Source organism: Euphorbia lathyris, chromosome 10, assembly GCF_963576675.1.
Source record: "Euphorbia lathyris chromosome 10, ddEupLath1.1, whole genome shotgun sequence".
Classification (NCBI taxonomy): Eukaryota; Viridiplantae; Streptophyta; class Magnoliopsida; order Malpighiales; family Euphorbiaceae; genus Euphorbia; species Euphorbia lathyris.
Window position 1 is genome coordinate 63,808,040 of NC_088919.1, and position 23,311 is coordinate 63,831,350.

The following is a 23,311-nucleotide window of genomic DNA, read 5'->3' on the forward strand; positions in this document are numbered from 1 at the left end:
GTAGCCTCCTACCACAAAGTGGGTCAAATCCAAAGTTCGCTCAGTTATATATCTACGACACTGAAAATGAGATTCCAAACAGAGCAGGATCTATTTGGTATGATTCTAATTGATTCATTATTACTAACATTGCAAAATAAAAAAACATTTAATGAAATATAACATTTTTAATTTGTTGTTTACAGTTCTTCAAAATCAAAGAAGGAATTTGACCACTCGATTATTCAGGATCTAAAAACCATGCTAGACCAGCATAATATTTTAGCACAATCATTTCGATTAGCTAGAGATAGATTGGAAGATTATAAATGTCAAGATGTGAAGTTACGGTTGATTGGTGGTAGAAATAAAGATGGCCGTAGGTATAATTTGCCAAGTGCTTCAGAAGTTGCAGGATTAGTAGTAGGAGATGTTGATACTGCGGAAGACTTTAGAGATATTATAGTGGAGAGTACGAATGGTATGCTTAAGAAAATCAATGAGTTGCACCCCTCTATCTTCCAATGCAATATCCATTGCTTTTTCCACGTGGCGAAGATGGTTTCCAAAAAGATATTTTGTTTAGTGGGGTTAAAAAAGGAAAAAGAGAGACAATTAGTATGCGTGAATTTTTTTGCTTCAGGATCCAACAACGAATCAATGAACGTTCAACAATTTTGAATTCAAAGAAGTTATTTCAGCAGTTTTTGGTTGATTCTTACACAATGATAGAGGCAGAAAGATTGAACTTCATTAGATATAACCAAAAAAATCTCAGAGCGGATTTATACAAAGGATTATCAGAAGCGGTATTGAGAGGTGAAACCAATCCATCTTCAAGTGGGAAAAGGATCATTCTACCATCGTCATATGTTGGCAGTGCCAGGTACATATATTTCTAAATTATGCTTAATAATTCAGATCGTATTCTTAAAATTGTTAAAACACCTATTATATATAAATAAGCGATACAATATAATTCTTTAAAATTATTTGATATACAATTATTTACCACTTTTTAAAGGTACATGATACAAAACTACCAAGATGCTATGGCAATATGTAGATGGACCGGATATCCAGACATCTTTATTACTTTCACATGTAATTCAAAGTGGCCTGAAATACAAAGATGCATTGAGAAAGATAACTTCAGACCAGAAGATATGCCTGATATAATAACAAGAGTTTTTAAGATGAAGTTGGATAAGTTTGTTCGCGATTTGAAAAATGAAGCTATTTTTGGAAGAGTAAGAGCATGTAAGTCATCATCTTTTTTAAAACATTACGTTTTTTAGAAATGTAGAAAACATATATTACTTTATATACTCTTATATGTTTCCTTTTCCAGTAATTTACACAATTGAGTTCCAGAAACGTGGGCTCCCTCATGCACATATATTGTTGTTCTTACACCCAGAAGACAAGCATCCATCTGGAAAGGACATTGAAAAGATTATTTATGCTGAGATTCCCGATATTGTTGAGAAGCCGCAATTATATGAGATAGTACAGAAATTTATGATTCATGGACCATGTGGTGTTGATAATGTACACTCTCCGTGCATGAAAAATGGAAGATGTACCAAACACTTCCCCAAAAAGTTTAATAAGGAGATGACCATTGATGAAAATGGATATCCAGTGTATATGAGAAGGGATAATGGGAGGACAGTTGAGAAAAATCACATTCTTCTTGATAATAGATTTGTGGTGACATACAATAGTCAATTGTTACTGAAGTTTAATGCTCATAACAATGTCGAATGGTGCAACCAACATAGGGCAATCAAATATTTGTTTAAGTACATAAACAAAGGTAATGATCGAATAACTATTGCTTTTTATCAAAAAAGGGAAACGGTGATAATGAAGACACGGAGGATGAAGTTAAAATGTATTATGATTGTAGATACATTTCTCCTTGTGAGGCAGCTTGGAGAATATTTACATTTCCAATCAATTACCGTGAACCTACTGTGGAAAGACTTACATTTCATCTTCCAGACTAACAAAGTATCGTATTCCATAATGATGATCCGATTGAGGATGTTGTAAAAAAAAGGTGGGGAAGTACAGACTATGTTCTTACAATGGATGAAAGCAACTGAGGAATACCCAGAAGCAAGACAATTGACTTATTTTGAGTTTCCAAATAAGTTTGTTTGGAAAGTAGTTGAATTAATCGATCAAACTTCCATCATAGTAAAAAAGGTCAAGAAATGGTGCCCTAGACAACGCGGTCTGAGTGTAGGTAGAATATTTTACGTCCATCCTGGGGCAGGAGAATTATATTATCTAAGAATATTATTGAATGTTGTAAAGGGGCCAACCAAATATGATGACATTAAGACTGTGAATGGTGTTTTATACCCCACTTTTAAAGAGGCGTGCTTTGCATTGGGTTTACTTGATGATGATAAAGAGTACATATATGCAATAGAAGAAGCGTCTTTTTGGGGAACAGGTCATTTTCTCCGCTTATTGTTTGCTTCTTTGCTATTTTCCAACTGCATCACAAGGCCTGAAATTGTTTGGAATCAGACATGGCAACATCTTTTCGATGACATTCTACATTGTCAACGAAATCTCCTTAATAATCAAGGTGATACATTTTAGACTACATTAATTTTCAAACATATATACATAATATAATCGTACAGCTAAATAGTGTAAAAGTAGAATATTTACTAATATTTCATATTTCTTTTTATAGATCTACTAATGAACGATGAGCAATTGAAGAATCTCATGCTTTTTGAGATAGAGAAAATCCTGAATAGAAATGGAAGAAGCTTGAGGGATTACCCTACATTACCATTCCCAGATGTAGATCTTATCTATGAAGGAAGCAACAGTCTCATTCAAGATGAACTTCATTATGATAGAAGGTTTTTGGTAGAAGAAAGTCAAAATCTTATGTTGTTGTTGAACGACGATCAAAGAATGATTTTCCAAACAATCACCGTTGCAATAGGAAAGAAAGATGGTGGGGTTTTTTTTGTTTATGGATACGGAGGTACTGGGAAGACATTCATATGGAGAACTCTTTCATCTGTTTTGAGATCTAAAGGTGATATTGTGCTCACAGTAGCGTCAAACGGAATAGCTTCTCTTCTTATGCCTGGTGGCAGAACTGCACATTCGAGGTTTGGTATACCCATTGTTATAAATGAAGATTCAACTTGCAACATCAAGCAAGGAAGTCCTTTGGCTGAGCTAATTATTAGAGCACAACTTATTATATGGGATGAGGCGCCAATGGTACATAAACATTGTTTTGAAGCTTTTGACAGAACTTTATGAGATATCCTACGGTTTCATAACAGTAATAGCATGGATTTGCCATTTGGGGGAAAGGGGGTTGTTTTTGGTGGAGACTTCAGACAAATATTACCTATCATTCCAAAAGGCAGTAGGCAAAATATAATATCTGCTACTATAAATGCTTCTTATTTATGGAAATACTGTAAAGTGCTTAAGCTAACGAAAAACATGCGACTTCAATCTGAGAACACACTTAAGGATACAGAAGAGTTAAGATGGTTTTCTGAATGGATTTTAAGCATTGGGAATGGAACAATTGGTGAGCCAAATGATGGTGAAGTTACATTTTGCATACCTGAAGATTTGCTCATTAAAGATACAGGGGATCCAATTGGAGCAATTGTCCAAAGCACATATCCAAGTTTGTTGGAGAATAATGTCGATCCAAAGTACTTACAAGAACGTGCAATTCTTGCCCCAACATTGGATATTGTAAATAGAGTCAATGAATACATGTTGTCTGCTTGGCCAGGTGATGAAGTATGCTATTTAAGTTCAGATACTATTTGTCGAGTTGAAAATGCTTCATCAAGCCAGGATGATGTCTACACTCCAGAGTTTCTAAATAGTATAAAATCGTCTGGCTTGCCGAATCACAAAGTTGAAATTGAAAATTGGAATACCTGTCATGCTACTCCGTAATATAGATCAAACTTCAGGCTTATGTAATGGCACGCGTTTAGTGGTAACTCAATTAGGAAAACATGTCATTGAAGCAAGGAAAATTACAGGTTGTAATATTGGACAAAAGGTTTTTATTGCTCGACTTGCTTTGACTCCTTCAGATATAAAATTACCATTCAGATTTCAACGGAGACAATATCCATTGGTTGTCTGCTTTGCCATGACAATAAATAAAAGTCAAGGTCAGTCGCTTGCACATGTTGGATTATATCTCCCTCGACCAGTTTTTAGCCATGGTCAAATGTATGTAGTAGTTTCTAGAGTTACAAGCAAAAAATGATTAAAAATCCTTATTTGTGATGAGGAAAATGAAACAAAAAATTATGTAGTTTTTAAAAAAGTTTTTCAATAATATTGCTTAAATCATTCATTATGTTAAATATACATTTAAATAAATCTATTTTATATATTTTTTTAATTTATAGTATAAATTTATTGGGTTCCGATATTTACAGCCCTTAGGGCTGTAAATAAAACCCAAAAATTCCTATTATTAGTGTTCATTTAGTTTTTCAATACATAAAATTTATTGATACTTAAATGCTTAAATATTTAAATGCATATATTCATAATAGATTGTTATATTTCCAATACAAATAAATACTTATTTTAGAATTAAAATTCACTTTTTTATTGTTATATGTGAATAATTAATGCTTATATACAACCCTAAGGGCTGTATATATCATTTGCTAAATTTATTTGAGTTGATAAAATTGCAAATATATATATAAAAAGATTCCGTGCATTACACGGGTAAAATCTAGTGAAATTATAAAAGGGCAAATCTCCTTAAACATGAAAGCTAAATGATGTCCACCAATATATATATATATATATATATATATATATATATATATATATATAGAGTGAGGCTATAGAGAGGGACTCCCTTACTTTTTATTCTAAGGGAATGATAGACTTATACTAGTTTTTATATACTCGAATACTCACACGTTGTGTAGAATTTGTAATTTTAAGATTGACAGTTTAAAGCATTAGTATATTACTATTCTATTTTTCTAACTACGTATGATATTTGAGTTATTGATTTATTAAAATTATTTTCTTCAAATTAAAATATATTTTTGAGAAAAATTAAATAAAAAATATTTACTTGAAATTAATATATATATATATATATATATATATATATATATATATATATATATAATTTTATAAATTTTTTTCCTTTTGTGTTAATGAGAATTTTAATGAAGAATGTGTAATTAAATTAAGGAAAAAGTATGAAAAAAATTTCTGTGGTTTGCCCAATTTACAAACAGAGGCATGTGGTTTAAAAGTTTACAAATAAAGGTTTGTGGTATATTTAATTTAGAAAACAAAGTATTACAATTACACATTTAAGTTCTAATTACAACTAAATACATTTTTACCTTAAAAAAATATTCTTATATATCAGCAAAACACAACCTCCTTAAAAAACAACTTCCTAAATTGAAAAAATAAATAATATGATGGAATTTCACTTTTTTTACTAATCTGACAGTTTACGAACTAAATTGATATCTAAGTCATTTTACATAGTTGTAATTTGATTTTTGAATCTATATTTTGTCAATATATAAATGTAATTGAAAAAAAAATTAAAAAACGCTCTTATTGTCATCAATTACTTAAAAGTTTAATTTTATATACTTTATTTTGTAAAAAAAAAACTTTTAAACCACGGACCTCTATTTACAAACAAGATAACCCACGAGTATTTTTTTCGTACTTTGCCCTTAAATTAAATATTAAGTATTAAATAACATATTTCGAGAAAATGAAACAAAAGGAATCTAGAGTGGAGTACATGTGATGTGTGTTATAGAGGATGAAATTCACTTCATGTGTACTATGAAGCACCGATACGGGTACGACAAACGACATTTCTAAAAAATATGAGATACGGGTACGGCGGGGATACAACAAATTTTATATATAATTAATAATATATATATCATTTATAATGAAAATTCAAAAGATACATAAATATATAAATCACAAATCATATTCATAAAGTCATTATAAAAACACAAATAATACTCTCAAGTCATTATAAAACCACAAATAACATCTATAATATTAACTGCACAGACAAAAGAAATCGACCAAATAAGAGCAAGAAATCGATCAAAGCAGATCGACCATGAGAGGAAAAACTCGACCAGAGGGAATCGACCAGATGAGAGGAAGACCAGATGAGAGGAAGACCAGATGAGTGAGAGGGATCGACTGAACAGAAGAACTCGATACGATTAGGGTTCAATCGACAGGAGAGATTTTCAATTTAGTTTAGGGTTCAATTCAATCGCGATAACCCTCTATATACCAGTAATCTTGGATTATTTCATTTTAATCCTTCTATTTACTGAGTTTTTTAAAAAAAACCTTATACTTTCAAAGTTTTTTTTTAAAAACCCCCTAAAGTATCCCCGACGTGTCCCCACGTATCCCCTCATTTAAAAAAAAGGGGATACTTTCCAGGCGAATCCCGTACGTATCCCGATGAATCCCCGACGAATCCCCGCACCCGGAGTATCGGATACGCGTACGTTGACCTTCGGGAAGTATCGGTGCTTCATAGCATGTGTACAATAGAGAAAAGGCATCGCTAAAAAGTAGAGCCTTTTTTATTCTTTTTTTCATTGACTTGCAAATAGTATCTTAATCAAAGTCAACAATACACCTCCACAACATCCCAATTATGTAAAACTCATAGTGCAAATATATCATCTGACCTTCCCTCCAAAATCGTCACTGCTCTCCAAGCGCTTCTGATCAAGCGCTTCTGAGACTAAAGTCCCCTTACAAAGAGCAGAGTGATGAGCAATGTACAAGATCCAACAAGACGGGAGGAAGGAAGATTCCATCAAGCTTCCCGATGTGTTCATGCTCCATTGTGTTCGAATCATTCTCAAGTCTCATGCTCATAAACCAATTCCATCCTCTCAAGAGACCCACACAAAAACAGATCATTGTTATTCATAGAATTTTATTTGTAACAAACATGAGGCTCAAATGGTTTTAAGCTTTTTTGTAAAGCAATAGTTATAAGAATCAAAGGGTTATAAACTTTGAAGCAGATATGAGAATCAAATGGTTTCATCTTCTTTTAATCAAAGTGTTTATGATTTTTCTAATATTCTTAAATGTAAATTTTGTAGCTAATATGGTATTTTATTATCAATTGTTTGTTTCATTATAATAGATTTTATAAATTTTACAACTCATTTATCGTTGGGCATGGAATGTTCACATGATAGATTTCAAGCTCAACTCTTATATGTTATATACATACTAAATGATGTCTCTCAATTTGCCGAATATCTTGATCAAGCTAAACAAATCTGAATACAATGAACAAACGATCATAGAGGGACCAGAATTCAGCGTCCCCTCTTCGATGACTAAGTCAGTAAGATTTTTAGAGAAAGTGATGAGAGTTTAAAGTAAAGTGTTTTGTAGAATGAGTACATACCTTGTGATGTCTCATAGACGAGCTATTTATAAACAACTGAAATATACATGTTAACCTTTCCATGTGTAAGTGTTTGATTGGCTCCTGAAGCGTGTCGCTTTCTATTTTCCGTAATCTAGTCGCATCATCGAGACTAGGAGCGTATATTTGGAATTTGAAGCTATCATAGGTCCACATGTCCTATTAGTTATTCCTTTTGCTCAAGGTACTTTATTGGCACACATATCTGGATCCAAGCGCAAATTCTGTATGATATCAGAAAACCCCCCTCCATTGACTTTTATCTTTAGGGTTGTGTTTTATTTTATTTTTATAGAGATTGGCGTTAATTGTTGCTTTTAGAGGCTTATCCTTATTTCTAACACTTCCTTCAGCTTCTCTAGATACCGTCGTTTCGATAGGTATAATTATTACACTCGTTTCCCAAGAAAATTAAGAGTAACAGTCTTATTTCTTTTGCGTTTTTATTTCATCTTCTTCCTCACAACTTCTGTAAGTTTCCTAATTCCTTTTCTCATGCTTTTATTTTAATTTTCTGATATGGCCCTAAAATAACGAAAAACCTCCTCATCTAAGCCTTAGTAACCTTCTACTTCCTCTCCTATAAAAAAACCTTAAGAGAACTACTGCTAGAGCCCGAAAAGTGAACTTGAAAGTTCCTTTCCAGCCCTCAACTCTAACTCAAAGTATTTTATTAGATGAAAATATTAATCAATATCATTGCTTAGGACAAATGATTGTAAGTTTACCTTTACAAGACGAAAGAGCCATGCATCCACCAACGAATACTCTGGGTATTTTTACCTAATATCTTCAACAGGAAATGTGATTTCCCCTGCTAAGAGGAGTCATTATTGTTTTGAATGAATTCAATTTAAGCCCTTATCAAATTTCCCCCAATGTTTGGATTGAATTGATTTCTTTTGAAAAGATATGCTATGACCTAGATGTTAATATGATTGGACCCTTGTTTCAATCTTGCTGGCATCCATATAAGGAATCAAATGAAGACATAATCTACTAGTCTGTTAATCGAAGTGGTTTTGGATAAAACTGAATATTATAAACCCTGAATATCCATATTCAAGGGTTTCCCTTCAATATAAAATAGAACCAAAACCCTTGCAATCCGGACTCTTGGAAACCTACATGTACCTTAAGTTCTAAGGAGAAAGATGGAGCCACACCCATCCCAACATACAAGAAGCTATGGACTTACCATGAGATGTTTGATTTGATTCGGATTGGAAGTTTCTCACCTTTTGTAACAAAAAAAAGGGAAAATTGTCTACCCTCGATCAGAAAGATTTCAAAAGATATAAGGTGATTGTTCATCTTCTTTTCCCTATTTGATTTTTTTTATTTTAGCTGGATGCAGGTGATTTTGACAATATGTCTCTTCGTTCTCAATTCATACACTGAATTAAAGTGCTGGCTAATACCGAGAAGACTTCTAGAACCCCTGAAGCTACATCAATTCCATTACCTATTGGGGGAACGAATGTGGATCCCTTAACCTAAAGCAATCCTGATCCTTAAGTTCAAACTACTCAGCCTACATCAATTCCACTAGAGCCTCAAGCTCCCAAGGTTGAAACTCCTACCAACTCTACCAAATGATATGAAACCCAAAAAGTTCATATTTAATGTAGCTTAATGTCTAGTTTTACTATACTTTTCAGGTACTTAAGAAGGGATTATGATGAACTTGCCCTTAAAAATGCAAATGAACCAAGCTTATGAAGAAAGCTGAAATTTCAAACTGTGCGAGCGCGCAATTTCCAGATTTTACACAAAGTCGCAAACACTTCACCAAATGGGTGTTGGTCCCGTGTAACGTGACAATATTAGTTCCAAGGGGGGGGGTAGGAACTATTATAAAATTTTTCTATTAAGGCTGACTTATTTTAAGTTTAATACTTTTACTCAGTCTCTAGGTCAGCACCGCTGAGTAGGTTTTGAGACAGCTTTAGTCAACTGCTAACTAGAGCTGTTTCAATTGTGAGTTGGGAAGTAACACTTAAGTCAGTTTCCAACTCAACACTCATATTACTCAGCTCAACGTATACAAGTTGTTGTTTTACTGAGTAATATTTAGCAAGAAATACATATATATATCAAAAGATAAAGAGTTAGAAGTTACTCAGCAGACTTATCCTGGTCCCCAGAATCCTTCATGAGCTTTTTGAATCCTCTACTGAGCTCTTTAAAGGTAGAGCACAAACCGTTTACAATAGCAACTGAGTATGCAAGAGTACCATCCTCTATTCGTCTACTCAATCATATCTTCTACCACTAAGTACTATAACCGAGTACTCAGCCTTTCTCTACCACTGAGTACTATAACCGAGTACTCGGTCTCTCTTTTCTAACCTTTTACAAATGATACAGATTTTGTTCTTACTGAGTGAAGAACACTTTAGATGAATAAAATCACTCTAGACTTTTACACAAAAAATAGGAGTTGGTGTAAGAGCTTGCTTTTTCTTTTCACACAGCTTCTATTTTGGATTTTGCAAATGAATTGACTTGATGAAGATTTGCTTGTCTGTCTTGTATGTAATCCAAGTATTGAAGTGGCCTTTTTATAGTGATGTTTGAGGCATCAATTATTTGCATCACGACATAGTCGTTGTGGGGAAACGTTCTTCTTTCGTCATCACTTGGTCAGCACTCAGTGCTGCAGGTCAATCCTGTCTTCATCAGACACCAGGTTTGTCTTCTTGTAGATGTCAGATGGTCCATGCTCCTTTTCGAAAAGTCTTCCAGACAGATTTCTGTGCTTTCTGAATATCTCAGAAAATGGACAGACTTTGTCTTGCAAGTTGATCAATCATTGATGTTGGCCTGACGATCACTCACCTTAACTCAACGGCTTCGCCTTCAAGCTTTTCTGAAGAAGACATTTTCTTTCTAAAAGCTGAGTTGCATTTTACTCAGCTCCGGCTGTGTGACTTGCATCTGCTGACTTTGTCTTGACTTTATCTTATGGATTTTTAGTTCTTGTTCTTATTAATCAACTTACTCAACATTGAACAAACTCATTAGCACAATTAATTCAAAGCACTTAAATTTAATTGTTGGAATATATTTATCATGGAGATTTATTTACATAATTTTGTCAAATCAAAATCATGTGGAAAGGTGTTTCAACAATGGGTTCCTTCCCGAATCATAAAGATCATATCATTCCGGAAACATTCTAGAAGACTTGCTTGACAAGTGTAAGTCAACGATAATAACTTCAGGATGAGATTAACATTCTTTTCTTTGGATCTTCCTTTAATAACCTCAAGATGAGATTCTTTTCTTTGGATCTTCCTCTAATAACCTATGATTAGATTCTTCTAAAGCTTCTCTTTTCCTTGGACAGATCCGGACGATGTGATGTCATGTAGAACAAGATGTTGATCCGTGCCTATCAACATACCTATTCATCTTCATTGCTTCCTTAAGCTCCATTCTCATCACCTTCATTCGCATCTCATGCTCTGCCCTCAGGGTATTCATAGACTATTGAATAGAGCCTATATTGTATATCAAGTGCTTTGCTATACAATCCACAAATTGACACTTTTCATGATCCAAAAATCCTAAAGAAGCATCGATTCTTTTATCTAAAAGCTGGCAAGATATGCAGAGACTCCAATGTGTTATTCTTGGCGTCTATTAGGCCACGACTAGGTGCAACCGAAGTACTAGGAATATCATGAATTTGCTGAAGAACTGGTTGAACCACAAACCTATTTGGGTTAGCCATTTATACGAAGTACGATCCATGTTCATCGCACCAGTTGATGTCTATTCATCTTCATTGCTTCCTTAAGCTCCATTCTCATCACCTTCATTCGCATCTCATACTCCGCCCTTAGGGTATTCATAAACTATTGAATGGAGCCTATATTGTATATCAAGTGCTTTGCTATACAATCCACAAACCGACACTTTTCATGATCCAAAAATCCTAAAGAAGCATCGATTCTTTTATCTAAAAGCTGGCGAGATATGCAGAGACTCTAAGGCGTTATTCTTGGCGTCTATTAGGCCACGACTATGTGCAACCGAAGTACTAGGGATATCATGAATTTGCTGAAGAACTGGTTGAACCATAAACCTATTTGGGTTAGCCATTTATACGAAATACGATCCATGTTCATCGCACCAGTTGATGTCTCTCCATCAGTCAAAGATCAGACTAAATGAACCTGCAATACAATGAATAAATAGTTAGGGAGGTGTTGGAATCTGACGTCTCCTCTCTCATGCTTAAGTGAGTAAAATTCTTAGAGAAAGTGTTTTGTAAAATGAGTATGTACCTTGTGATGTCTCATAAACAAGCTATCTATAGAGAATTGAAATATACGTTATGTATAACCGTTTTTTGTGTGTGTAAGCGTTTGATTTGTTCCTGAAGTGTATCCCTTTCTCGTTTTCGTAATATACATTGTATCATCGAAATTAGGAGCATATCTTTAGAATCAGAAACTATAATTGGTCCACATAGTATCTTATTAGTTATACCTTTTGCTCAAAGTACTTTATTGATAAATGTACCCCAACCTAACCCTAAATTCCGTACAATATCACTAATATATATACACTAAATGTAATAATTATCTTAACAGTGTATTATATTTTGAAACCAATTTTAAAAATATATTGGATAAGAAATTTACACACCCATTCAAAACTAATTAAATAACTAAATTATATTGTTATTTTACTAAATTAGTTGTCTTCAATTGTTTCTTCAAATTACAATTATCTTATATTAGCAATTACAGTATATACCTATAACTCTATACTGGCAAGAGATGGTATATAAAATTAAAAAAAAATTAAGATATTTTAAATAGTATTTTGAATTGTCAATGTTTTAATTTAATTATCTTAACATTTTAATATAAAAATTCAATCTTAATAACTTGGTAATTTTAAAATAAAAATCTAACAATTCATTCTTTAATATATTTTTTAAATTTACAATGTATATCTATAGAACATTTGGTTTAAAGTTTGAAATTGAAATCTAATGAATTTATATCCATTGAATTTACTTTAATATTCAATAATTCTAATTGATTTGATTCAGAATCATCAAAATCTAATATTTTTTATTTATTTTTCGAGTATTACTGAAACAAATTGTATAAGATAGAAAAATATAATTATTAATATTGTGATCCAAATTAGGGCCCGTTTATTTCAACTGCTCCTATTTGCTGTTTGCTGTTAGCTGTTACGGATAAGCAACAGATATTAATTGATTTTTGTCCAAAAAAGCAGTTGTTTTGGATTTTTACCAAACGCTTTTTGTTTCCTGTTTTGACTTGAAAGAAAAAAGCAGCTCCGAAAAATGAAAACAAACGATCACTTAAACAATAACTAATCTATTAAAACGTACAAGTTTAATACATTTTAATCATTTTCCCAACATAAGGTTTGTTTTCTCAAAAATAGAAATAACCTTCCTTCTTCTCAAATCATAATTCTTCGAAGCTGCTTCACCCTGGCCCTGTGGCTTTTTTTTCCTCTAATCGAACCGAAGGAATTTTAGGAAAGCATTTAGTTCTTCTTTTCTTTCTTTCGTTAATCCACCCTTTAATGCTTGTAGTAGCTCACCCTTCATTCGCTGCGCGGGAGCCGCACAGCACATAGCTGGAAGTCAGAGGGCCCATACTACCTGCCTAACCCTTCGCTCCGAGGAACCGTAGATCGGAAAGCGCCTTCTAAACCACCCCATTCATCCAAAAGCGAAGGCAAGGGGCCTATGTATTTTCATAACCCCTGCGGATTTTACCCTATCTACACCCAAAAGAACCCCTAAGGGGCGATATTTTTGTCTATTTTGTGTCGCCTTGGCGTTTCTTGCCTGCTTTGTCTCTGCTTGAAAGCTTCCGTGTTCAAGTGAACAGTCAGGGATTGAAAAGTAAAAGTCAACAAAGTGGAATGCATCATCCGAATCGAGGGTTCCAATAATTGTAGTTTCGAGACTTTCGTTTCTCAGTCTTCCCAATCTCCCGGCACTCAAAGACATATGTTATCAGCCAATGTATCTTCTTGCAACCCTATTTTGACAATACCAATGCCGATAATCTGACCGTGGGCACAGACAACTATCAGGAAATTTGCTTGCTTCCGTGTCTTCCGCAGGCTTTAGATCGTCTCACTTGGAGGATCTGAAAGACTTATGGGCGGAATCAAATGTACTGCTTAGGAACGAAAGTCTGGAATCTGTTTTGGGACTTAAGTCGGTTTCACCCAGATTGTGTTCAGCAAGGTACGTAGTAATTGACCAGGGAGGAAGAGGCGATCGATAATGCCATAAGCGCGAGCGCTCCTGCTGACATACTTTCCATGTCACCGGTCTGCCTACCCCGAGGAAAAAGAAAAAGAAGTGAAATTGTAGTACCATGTATCAGTCACTAGTGAAGAACCCTTTCGCTGTCAGATCACAGGAATTAGCACCTAGAAAGGGAGGCGCTGAACCAACTGGAAATTAATAAATAGTGAAAAAAAAAGCTTTACCCAATGATAATGATACGAATGTGGAAAGATCAAGATGTGAGAATCATGTAGATGGATTGGCTTATTCCATGTAGCAGTACTTTAAGGGGTTGAGTCTAAAAATGGCCTAATAAAGTACATTCCATAGTCCGTTTTAGGTTACCCATTCAGTGACTTTGGCACTGGATGTTCCCAAAAAAAAATGGGTACTCTCGGTTGATCACGAGGTCTGATCCGATCAGGCATATGTTAAAGCAAGCGGTCTTTTGTTATGTTAAGGATGTCCGATTACGTGCACTTATCGAAAGGCGATGAAAGGGCAAGCTATAGTGTATCTACTGGTCGAGTACCCGGTCGAGGACTCGACTGACCCATTGTATTTGTATTGGTGGAGCTGCTCGACTGAAAGGTTTGCGTAGTTTGACAGGTGATGAAGGGAGTTGCTGAGCAGTGGAAAGGCATAAAACTGAAGTAGCGAGACCGGTTCTCAATGCTTTACCGGGTTTGAAGACGCTCGAGTCCGACGAGAGGGTGAAAAGCAAGGTACCCTGTTACGAGACCAACCGGTAAAGGTACGCAGTCACTTGACCGGAGGGTTGAAGATGCTCGAGCAAAGCAAGAGGAAAGGGATTTACTCGACCAGAGGGTCTAGGAAACTAGGCTGTTGACCGGGCTAAGGTAACGAAGTTAGACCGAGATTCACGACTAACTTCCTCTGCAAAATAAGTTTTTTGAAAAAGATGTGGGAGAGCCATGCCCCTAGAACAAGAACAGGCTCGAAGGAAGGTTTTGATTCTGGAGTCAGCTGGGATCAGGATTTCACACTAAACGAAAGAGAGTTAAACAAGAAAACTTTAAAATATCACCATCAACTAATATTTAATCTTCTTCCTTTTCTACCTCTTAAGAGAAAGAGGTCGAAGGTTAAACATTAATTGACCATGAAATTTTAAAGTTTTCCATTTAAATTTACGATTGAAAAAGAAGAAAATTTATCTCCATTTTAGGAATGAGAAAACATTATGTTACAAAAAGAAAATTAAAACCCACCAAACAATACATTTAAATATATTTTAAATTTAATTATAAATCAATTATTGTTTAATTTAAATCAATTGGATGGCAGTATTAGTCTCTCCTAATTTCACAGATTCATAATTAAAAACTGAATTTTTTTTTATACAATTTATAGCTTTTTCAAGTTTACAACAGTGTTCACAAAAACCCAACTAAATAAATCTACTAAGAGAGTCAAATCCGACGGATCCTTTATTAGATGTTGATTAACCATAAGTAGTCCCCCCGAGACAGATTACAAAGGAATTAACAAGACATTTGATGTTCAAAGAGGATATTTCAATAGGATTTGACATGTAAAAACCTAAAGAAACATTAACTTGGCTCAATAGAATAAGCAAGTGATTTGCTTATTCATTGTTAGATCTAGACTTATTAAATCTAAATCTCAGAATACTCAGATTCTAGTAAGTCTAGATTATCAAATCTAACACTATATTGTCATATGGTCATTAAACAGTCATCAAAACAAAACTCATTTGCCTAAAAACATTATTTATTTTCACTCCATGGTGTAATTGTTATTTTACTGATAATTCCCGTCTATTTGTCAATTTTATCGTTCTATATTTTTCATTAATCCTCTAATAGCAATTTTTCTTATTTTCCCATTTCTCCATTGTTTTGTTTTCTCCTTCCTTTCTTCCCGTTTTTTCAATTTTTACTACTTTCAACCAGTACACTGATCACAAACAAGTTTCAGCATTTTAATCCAAGTAAAATTTTTCAATGTCATAAATTTGGAATTTAACGAGAACTACAAAAAATTAAAGCGTTATCTGCAGATCAAACTGACACAAACCACAAAAACATGCTTCAATTCCTCAAAATACTATGGTCTAAGAGCATCTCCAACAGCCTTTTAGTGGCTCCTCAAATCACTAAGAGTCTATTCATCCTCTCTATTAATAAAGAGCCTTTCTCCATCTTTTGGTGCCTCCTAACTTCATTTTTTGATAATAATTTCTTATTGATAAGTCTCTCTCCTCCCGTAAGCGCAGCTAAAGGCTTAGCCTAGCCCTAAGGATAAGGAAAGCAATTGACATCATATAATAATAAGCGGAGAATGCTGCTAGTAAAGAAAGCTGTATTCCTCTCTCTATTTTCTTATACTTATGCATTTCCACATTGGGCGTGGGAATTAGAAAGAAGTTCTAAGACTTGAGTAGTAGGAAGCCAGTCCAGTCTCTGCTGCAATTGATCCATCTTTTTCAAGCTATTCCTTTCCCCCCTCGTCCAGGACCATGGCACTTCTTGTTCCAATGAAAGATCAGATACTGTATTCCTTTCTCCCTCTATTAGAAATGGCTGGCTCTTTCTTTGGTTGTTCCGCGGGATGTCTTTTCGGTGACGTATAATAGAGACAGCTTGTGCATCTTTGCTTAAGATATAAAGCTTTTTTTTTTCTTAATATTATAAAAGAATGCCATGCTTGATTAGTTAGGAGAGTCAAATTCCAATAAAGGATGAAATTGGCTCTGGATGTAGCTTCAATTAAGGAATAAGGTAGCTAGCCACTCCGTCCCGGCCTCAGTCAAGTCGATGGAAGACCCTCACCTACTTATTTAATGCAGACGTTCTCCCTGAATATGTGATTGTGAAAATTAAAAAAATTGTTTGTGGCTTGCTCTGGGGAGAAGGTGGTAAAAGAAAATTGAATTCGTTTTTTGGGGATAAAATGAGTTTGCCTCGACAAAATGGTGGATTGAATATTCGGAATTGGCTTTGCTTGCTAAGTTAGGTTGGCAGATAATTCAAGAAACTGATAGTCTAAAAATGATACCACCCCTTATAAGGGTTGGTGTAGGGGTGGTATCTCCCTCACAACCTAACTGAAGAGGGCGTCGGGGTAGGAAGGGGCAACCTCCCGGCTTTGTTGCTCAGATAGAGTCACGGAAAGTATGAAGATTACGGAAGGCTATCTATGCTTTCATGCAATCTTATAGGGCCCAGTTCAAAAAATGCACTACAGCCCTAACTGAACTCGGCTTCTACCGAAGTCAATTAGACCATTCGGTCTTGTTTAAACATAGTGACCGAGGGATGATCGCATTGCTTGTTTATGTCGATGATATTTTTTATTTTTCATTACTGGAGATGATGGACTTGGTCTTTTTGTCTTAAAGGCTGATCTCAAGAGGCATTTTCAAACAAAGGACCTGGCTGAGAGACTTTCTAGGGATCGAAGTGGCTCGCTCAAAGCAAAGGTTAGCATAAAGATTTCGCAGCGGAAGTATATGCTGGATCTAGAAAAATATGTTGAAATGTAGACTAGCCGACACTTGGAGAGAAGGAAGGAAGCACTTCGAGCACAAATGTAGACTAGCCGACACTCTGGCATCTATCTTGCTAAAGATGCTAAAGAGTGATTCTCAATAATCGTACTCATTCGACATCTAATTCCATGGGCTGGGCAAACCCATTCTTTAGGTCATTCTTCTCTTTGAGAACACGAATCGTCTTCTATCGACATCGTCTGCTTACTCTTATCGTACGTTCTTCTTACCCATTCCCAAATCGTCTGGTACTTTGTCCGCTCTCCCTTTGAAGGAGTTTGACAAGCTGATGCAGCTAAGAAAGTCTCGTTGAAAGCAGGAACGAAGACTGTGACGGCTATTTGATTTCAAAGGCTTGATTGAGATTGAATCTGCCTAGGGCGCCCTCGTAAGGCGTAGGGTAGGAATTTGAAACCTCTCCTCATCTAGTTCTTTCGTTACGCGGAGAAGCTTGGAAGAGGTCAATCATCTCGCTAAACTCTTTAAAACAAGTCCTTTTTTGCGGGAGGGCCAATGACTGAGGGTCCGCTATGTCTTACCGATTCTCCGACATCTGTCTATCTACACCAAAAAAATAAGAATTTAGGAATCTAGTAAGTAAGGAGAAGCTAAAACAGAGAGCTCTCCCCTTGCCTTACGAGGCCACCTTATCTATTAGTGTACTGTACCGGGGCTAGCGCCGTCGAAGAGGCTCGACTCTGTCCTGTCTCTGTCCAACAGGTAGTATGCAATACTCAGTGCCTTTTCCCGTCAAATTGGAGAGGCATCTTTATATGTTTCAAATCCCTTCCCTATTCAATCTTTCTCGTGAGCAAAGAACATCTGTGCTTGTTATGTACTCAGGCTATCCACGGTCGATACTAATAAGAATAAAGGGCTCTATCTAAGGGTTGGTGTGGCGTTGTAAAGTTACAGCTCGAAAGGTTTCTTTACTTTGGATAGCGGATACTCTTGAACGGTGAGATTCTCCTCCGGTTAAGGCTGAAGTGCGCTACCTAACATTCGTTCTATTCTCAGTTTATCCTTCATAGAGGCATGGATAGAGATCAAGTTTTTAGTACTCGATTGAGCCTATTTCTAGCCTTTGGCTGAGAGGGAGTGAGGATCGACAGAGTTGATCTAGGATAGCGAACCACGACATTTGAACTGAACGATAAGGATAGGTGATAGGATAGGCAGCATTGGAAAACGACTTAGAGGTGAAGGGCGTATGAAAAACGCGGTTTCTAAGCATGAATGAAAATAGACCCAGTTGCTTACAATCTCACTCAAGATAAAGATAAGTGGCGGTCGGTGCGCAGGGCCGAGCCAATCAGTGAGTCGTTAGGCCAATTCAGTCTCTTTTCAGTCAACAGTACATTCCACCAATGCTTTTTCTTTTCAGTCAATAGTAGCAGTCCAAGCCCGGTGGGCACAGGATCTTCCGTTGCGGCAGTTAGATTGATAGGATTCGAATCTCCTCATCTCAGTATTAAGGAGTGGGTCAAGCGAGATAGTAATCTAGTTAGATAGCTCAGAAAGTAATGTACGGGAAAGAGACATGAAAACACACTATTGATAAATATAACAATAAATAATAATTTTAATAATAAAATAATAAATAAGGAGTGAATATAAGAAACATTGTTGGAAATGATATATCTTAGCCACTCTTGAATCACTAAGAGTCAATTTTTTATATTATTTTTAAAAAATTCACTAAAAGTCTCTTGAAGATGCTCTAATACCGAAAGCCAGTAGCCAAAAAAAAAAACTAGGTTTATAAATTTATGCTTTTCATGAAAAAAAAAATTGGTTGTCCAGACTAAAATTCGTGTTCAATTTAGGGATGTATATCTGTTTGGTTTAAACAGCATACAGAACCAAACCAAGTGAATTCAGTTTTTCAATTCAGTTTTTATAACAATTCAGTTCAGCATCAGTTTTAATTTTATTGTATTTTGATATTTGGTTCGAATCGGTTTGACAGAAAATGTAAAAAATCCAAACCACATCGAATTACACATTTTATATTTTTATATATTATATAAACATATTTGATTATACAAGTTTATTTTTTTATTATTATTGAGATAATAACTCAATATAGATATATTTTGAAAATATTTTAATTTTTGTTGTTGTTGAGATAAATTTAATGAAAAGTGATTTTTATTTGTAATTTGTTATTTTTAAGTTATTCAGTTTGTTCGATTTAAACCAAACCATATATTTCAGTTTGGTTTTAATTCGATTTTACCTATTATTCGGTTCAGTGTCGGTTTAAATTATTTTAATCATTTCGGTATTCAGTTTTTTCAGTTCGGTTCCGTACTATGCACACCCCCAGTTCAAATGCAGAGAAATAACTTTTTCAACATAATTTAGCGAAAAAAAAAAAAGTAGAAATCCTTTGTTTAAATAAGGAATAACAGTCTCAGACATCCAAGGAAGGATAAAGCAGCATTAACTCTCAAGCCTGGCGAAGGCGAAAGTTCTTAGTCGGCCACTGCGAATGTTTTGAGAAACAAGCCTTGAATTTATCATCATCAACATAACAACCAAATATTCCATAAAAATAAGTTATTCAAAATCATAGAACGAAATTTCCAAACACAAATAAATAAAAAATTATTCATCTAAATATGCAATTAGTCTCAGACATCCAAGGAAGGATAAAGCTGCATTAACTCTCAAGCCTTGGCGCAGGCGAAAGTTTTAGGCGGCCACTGCGAATGTTTTGAGAAACAAGCCTTGAATTTATCATCACAGACCAAAAATTACACAAAACCACAAATCAAATCAAATCACGAACATAAAATCTAATAGAAAATGCGGAAATAAACGATTCAGATCTAAAAAATAAGCAAGTCAGACAAAAAATTATGCCTCAAATGGTTGAGTTCATAAACGGATTAACTCCGATTTCACGCATCTAATTGATTCATCATTCTTGCTAAAGAAAATTTTCGAAATAAATCAGAACATCTGAGAAAAAAGCGGTGCGAGTGTTTCCCCACTGAAGAGTGAGCCATTCATGAAAAATCGATGAACCTGATTCCGATCAGTTGAAACAACCAGAGATAGGACAAAAGGACTATCAAAGGGCACAAAAAGAGGGAAAAACACAGGCGCATAGATTTAAAGGAATGCCTCCGGATGAAATTCGGCGGGGAGAAAAAGGGGAAATCTATAGGAAAACCCTAAAAGAAACCCTAGAAATTGATTAATGTTGCGCAGCTATGACTCAAAACGCTTCCATTGATATTTGGAAGGCGATCTTAAGGGCTGCGCGTTACAGATGACGAACAAAAAGGAGAAAGATTAAAATTGAAAAAAGTTTAGAAAGAAACCCTAGGATGAGAGAAGAAGTAGAAGCATACTTGGATATTTATAGCAATAAATTAGGGATTTTAGCCTCTGGATAGGAGCGGTCAAGGGTGTCGAGTACGTGGACTCGGGTATTTGGGCCGGCCCATTAAATTTTTGGCCTTTCTCTTTCGTTTGTACTCATTTGCTGGCCCATCAAGTAAAAAATAATGAGAAAAGTACATGAAACATCAGATTTTACATAAATTTTACAATTGACGTGTTTTGCATTTTCTCTCTAGGCTACTAAACGAGTCGAGCCGCTCATGAGCAGTTCGGCGCTCGGCTTGATTTCTAAACGAGTAGCTCGTGAACATGCTTTTTAGGTTTGATTCGTAAACAAATCGAGCTTGAGCAGGCCAAAGCTCGGCTCGAAAGCTCGTGAACAAGCTCGGTATAATGTTAATGAACAAGCTCGATAAAAGCTCGTGAACAAACTCGATAAAAACTCGTTTAAATAATATTATATCAAATTAAAAATGAGAAGGTAGAAATATAGCCAAATCCATACAATACATAGAAATTATAACTGAAGCCCATTCATTTTTTCCGTATAACTTAAGCCCATTTAAAAATACTTTTTATTTTGATTTCAACTTAAGCCCATATATCATACTAATGACTAAGTCTTGCTAACTATCTAGGGTTTTTTCACTCTTGAACAAAGACTTCTTTGCTCTCACTTCTCTTCTTCCGCCGCCCAACCTCTTAAGCTTTTTCTCCGCCGCGCAAGAACATTCGACGACGACCATCCGTTTGCTTGAGTTTCGTCAGTCAAAGCTTCCAGGACCTTTGCATATTACGAATCAGTGTTAATCGGTGATAATCTACTCATCAATCAACAATTATTATGAGTGATTTGAATCCTCAACCTCTGCATGTGTTTTTTTTCTTTGAAGGATGAGTGATTTGTATGTTTTCATGATTTTGTTTAGTGATTTGGATATTCTCAAGCTCTGATTCATTTTATTCATTCTATTTCCATGATTTTGTTCAACGATTTGTCGACTTTCATGATTTTGATGGGTGATATTAGGAACTGATAAAAGGCACTGTTAAAATAATTTTAAAACGAGCTGTTCGCGAGCCTTAAACGAGCTCGGTTCATGAGCCTTAAACGAGCTCTGCTCATTAACCTTAAACGAGCTCGGTTCGTGAGCAGCTCGTTTGCGCACGAGCTGCTAAACGAGCCGAGCTTGAATCGAGGCTCGAGCTCGATAGAATTCTGTCGAGCCGAGCTCGAGCAGGCCAAAGCTCGGCTTACTAATAAGTGTCCACCACATGTTGCGCGTGTGGTACCTGCACATATCACATTGCGACATGTTGTGGTTGGTGGCCAATATGTATACACCACATGACGCATGTGGATCCATGCATTGAGTATGTGTCGACGTGTGAGGTGATCTTTAGGGCTTATTTGGATGAGGGTTATTTAAAATATGGTAAGTAAAGTAAAGTAAGTGAGGTTTATGAATAACTTGTTGTGTTTGGATACCAGGTATGGTAAGTGATGATTTAATAATATAATTGTGTTTGGTTTGGATGTAAAGTAAGATAAGGTTCTTTATAAAATTACTTTTATATACTTACTCTTAATCATAACTTCTATTTCTCTCTAAACTAAATAAATTTTAACCAAAATTAATTAAATTATTATATACTAATTTTGTTAAATATAGAAAGTTAAATCCGCACTTGGTAACAACAAAATAAAATTCTAGACATTGGTTAGAAGTGTTTCTTTTTCTTTTAATTTTTTTTAATAGAGATTTGAATAAAGTAAGTAATTATATGAAAAAATAATAATCTGCCACACATACTTATCATAAAAAATAATCTGCCCAGTATAGATAGTGGGTTTCAAATTGCAACAAAAAAAAAAGTTCCGGCCATTACTAAAAATGAGGGTATTATTGAAATTTTCTTTTACTTAACATTCCTTACCCTCCAAATCGGGGTGATACAAAAATAAGAGAAATTTTACCCTCACTTACTCTCACTTACTTTACTTCTCAATTACACTTCAAAACAAAGAAGACAACTCTCCTACACTTACCATGCCTTACTTTAAATAACCTCCAACTAAACAAGCTATAAAGAGTACCTCAATCTATCTACAATCGGGATAAGGGTCAAAATTGACCCTAACGTTTTTAAAGAAGTGTTCCTAACGTATATGATACATATTTAACCTAATGTTTTTAATCAATTTCAATTTTACAACCATTTAATAGAAATTTTGAACGAAGTGGGTTTGACAGTTATTGAAATGTCAGATCAGACATTCCAAATAAGTTTGTCGATAAACTTAAGCAATTTCGTACATTTTAAGTGGCTATTTGTAATTATATTTACAACAGAGTAAATATTTAGACACTTTCTTTTACATTTGATAAAAAAAAGTTGTGATTAATTTATATATTCCAAACTTAGTTATTAACATTTTAATAAATGTCACTACAAGGAAACTGAATTTTTTGTGGAAAAAATATAATGGGGAAACATAATTTGTGGTGAATTCCAAATTTCGCCACAGTTAATAATCTAATATGTGGTGAGTTCATACTTTCCCCGTAATATATATATATATATATATTAGTGGTGATTTTTTCAAGTTCCCCATAAAAGC

The 23,311-nt window shown here is 34.8% G+C and overlaps 3 non-coding genes and 1 pseudogene across 3 annotated transcripts; 1 reads left to right on the forward strand and 3 right to left on the reverse strand.

The window, feature by feature from the left end:
• Positions 1-599: 599 nt before the first annotated feature.
• Positions 600-4,342, forward strand: LOC136208611 (uncharacterized; annotated as a pseudogene).
• A 15,404-nt stretch (positions 4,343-19,746) lies between these two features.
• On the reverse strand, positions 19,747-19,868 carry LOC136210108 (small nucleolar RNA SNORD14). The gene has a single exon (XR_010677815.1). It is a non-coding gene; the product is annotated as a small nucleolar RNA SNORD14 (small nucleolar RNA).
• A 98-nt stretch (positions 19,869-19,966) lies between these two features.
• LOC136210119 (small nucleolar RNA SNORD14) lies at positions 19,967-20,088 on the reverse strand. Its single transcript, XR_010677826.1, has one exon. It is a non-coding gene; the product is annotated as a small nucleolar RNA SNORD14 (small nucleolar RNA).
• An 86-nt stretch (positions 20,089-20,174) lies between these two features.
• Positions 20,175-20,275, reverse strand: LOC136210208 (small nucleolar RNA Z266). The gene has a single exon (XR_010677918.1). It is a non-coding gene; the product is annotated as a small nucleolar RNA Z266 (small nucleolar RNA).
• Between the last annotated feature and the right edge of the window lie 3,036 nt (positions 20,276-23,311).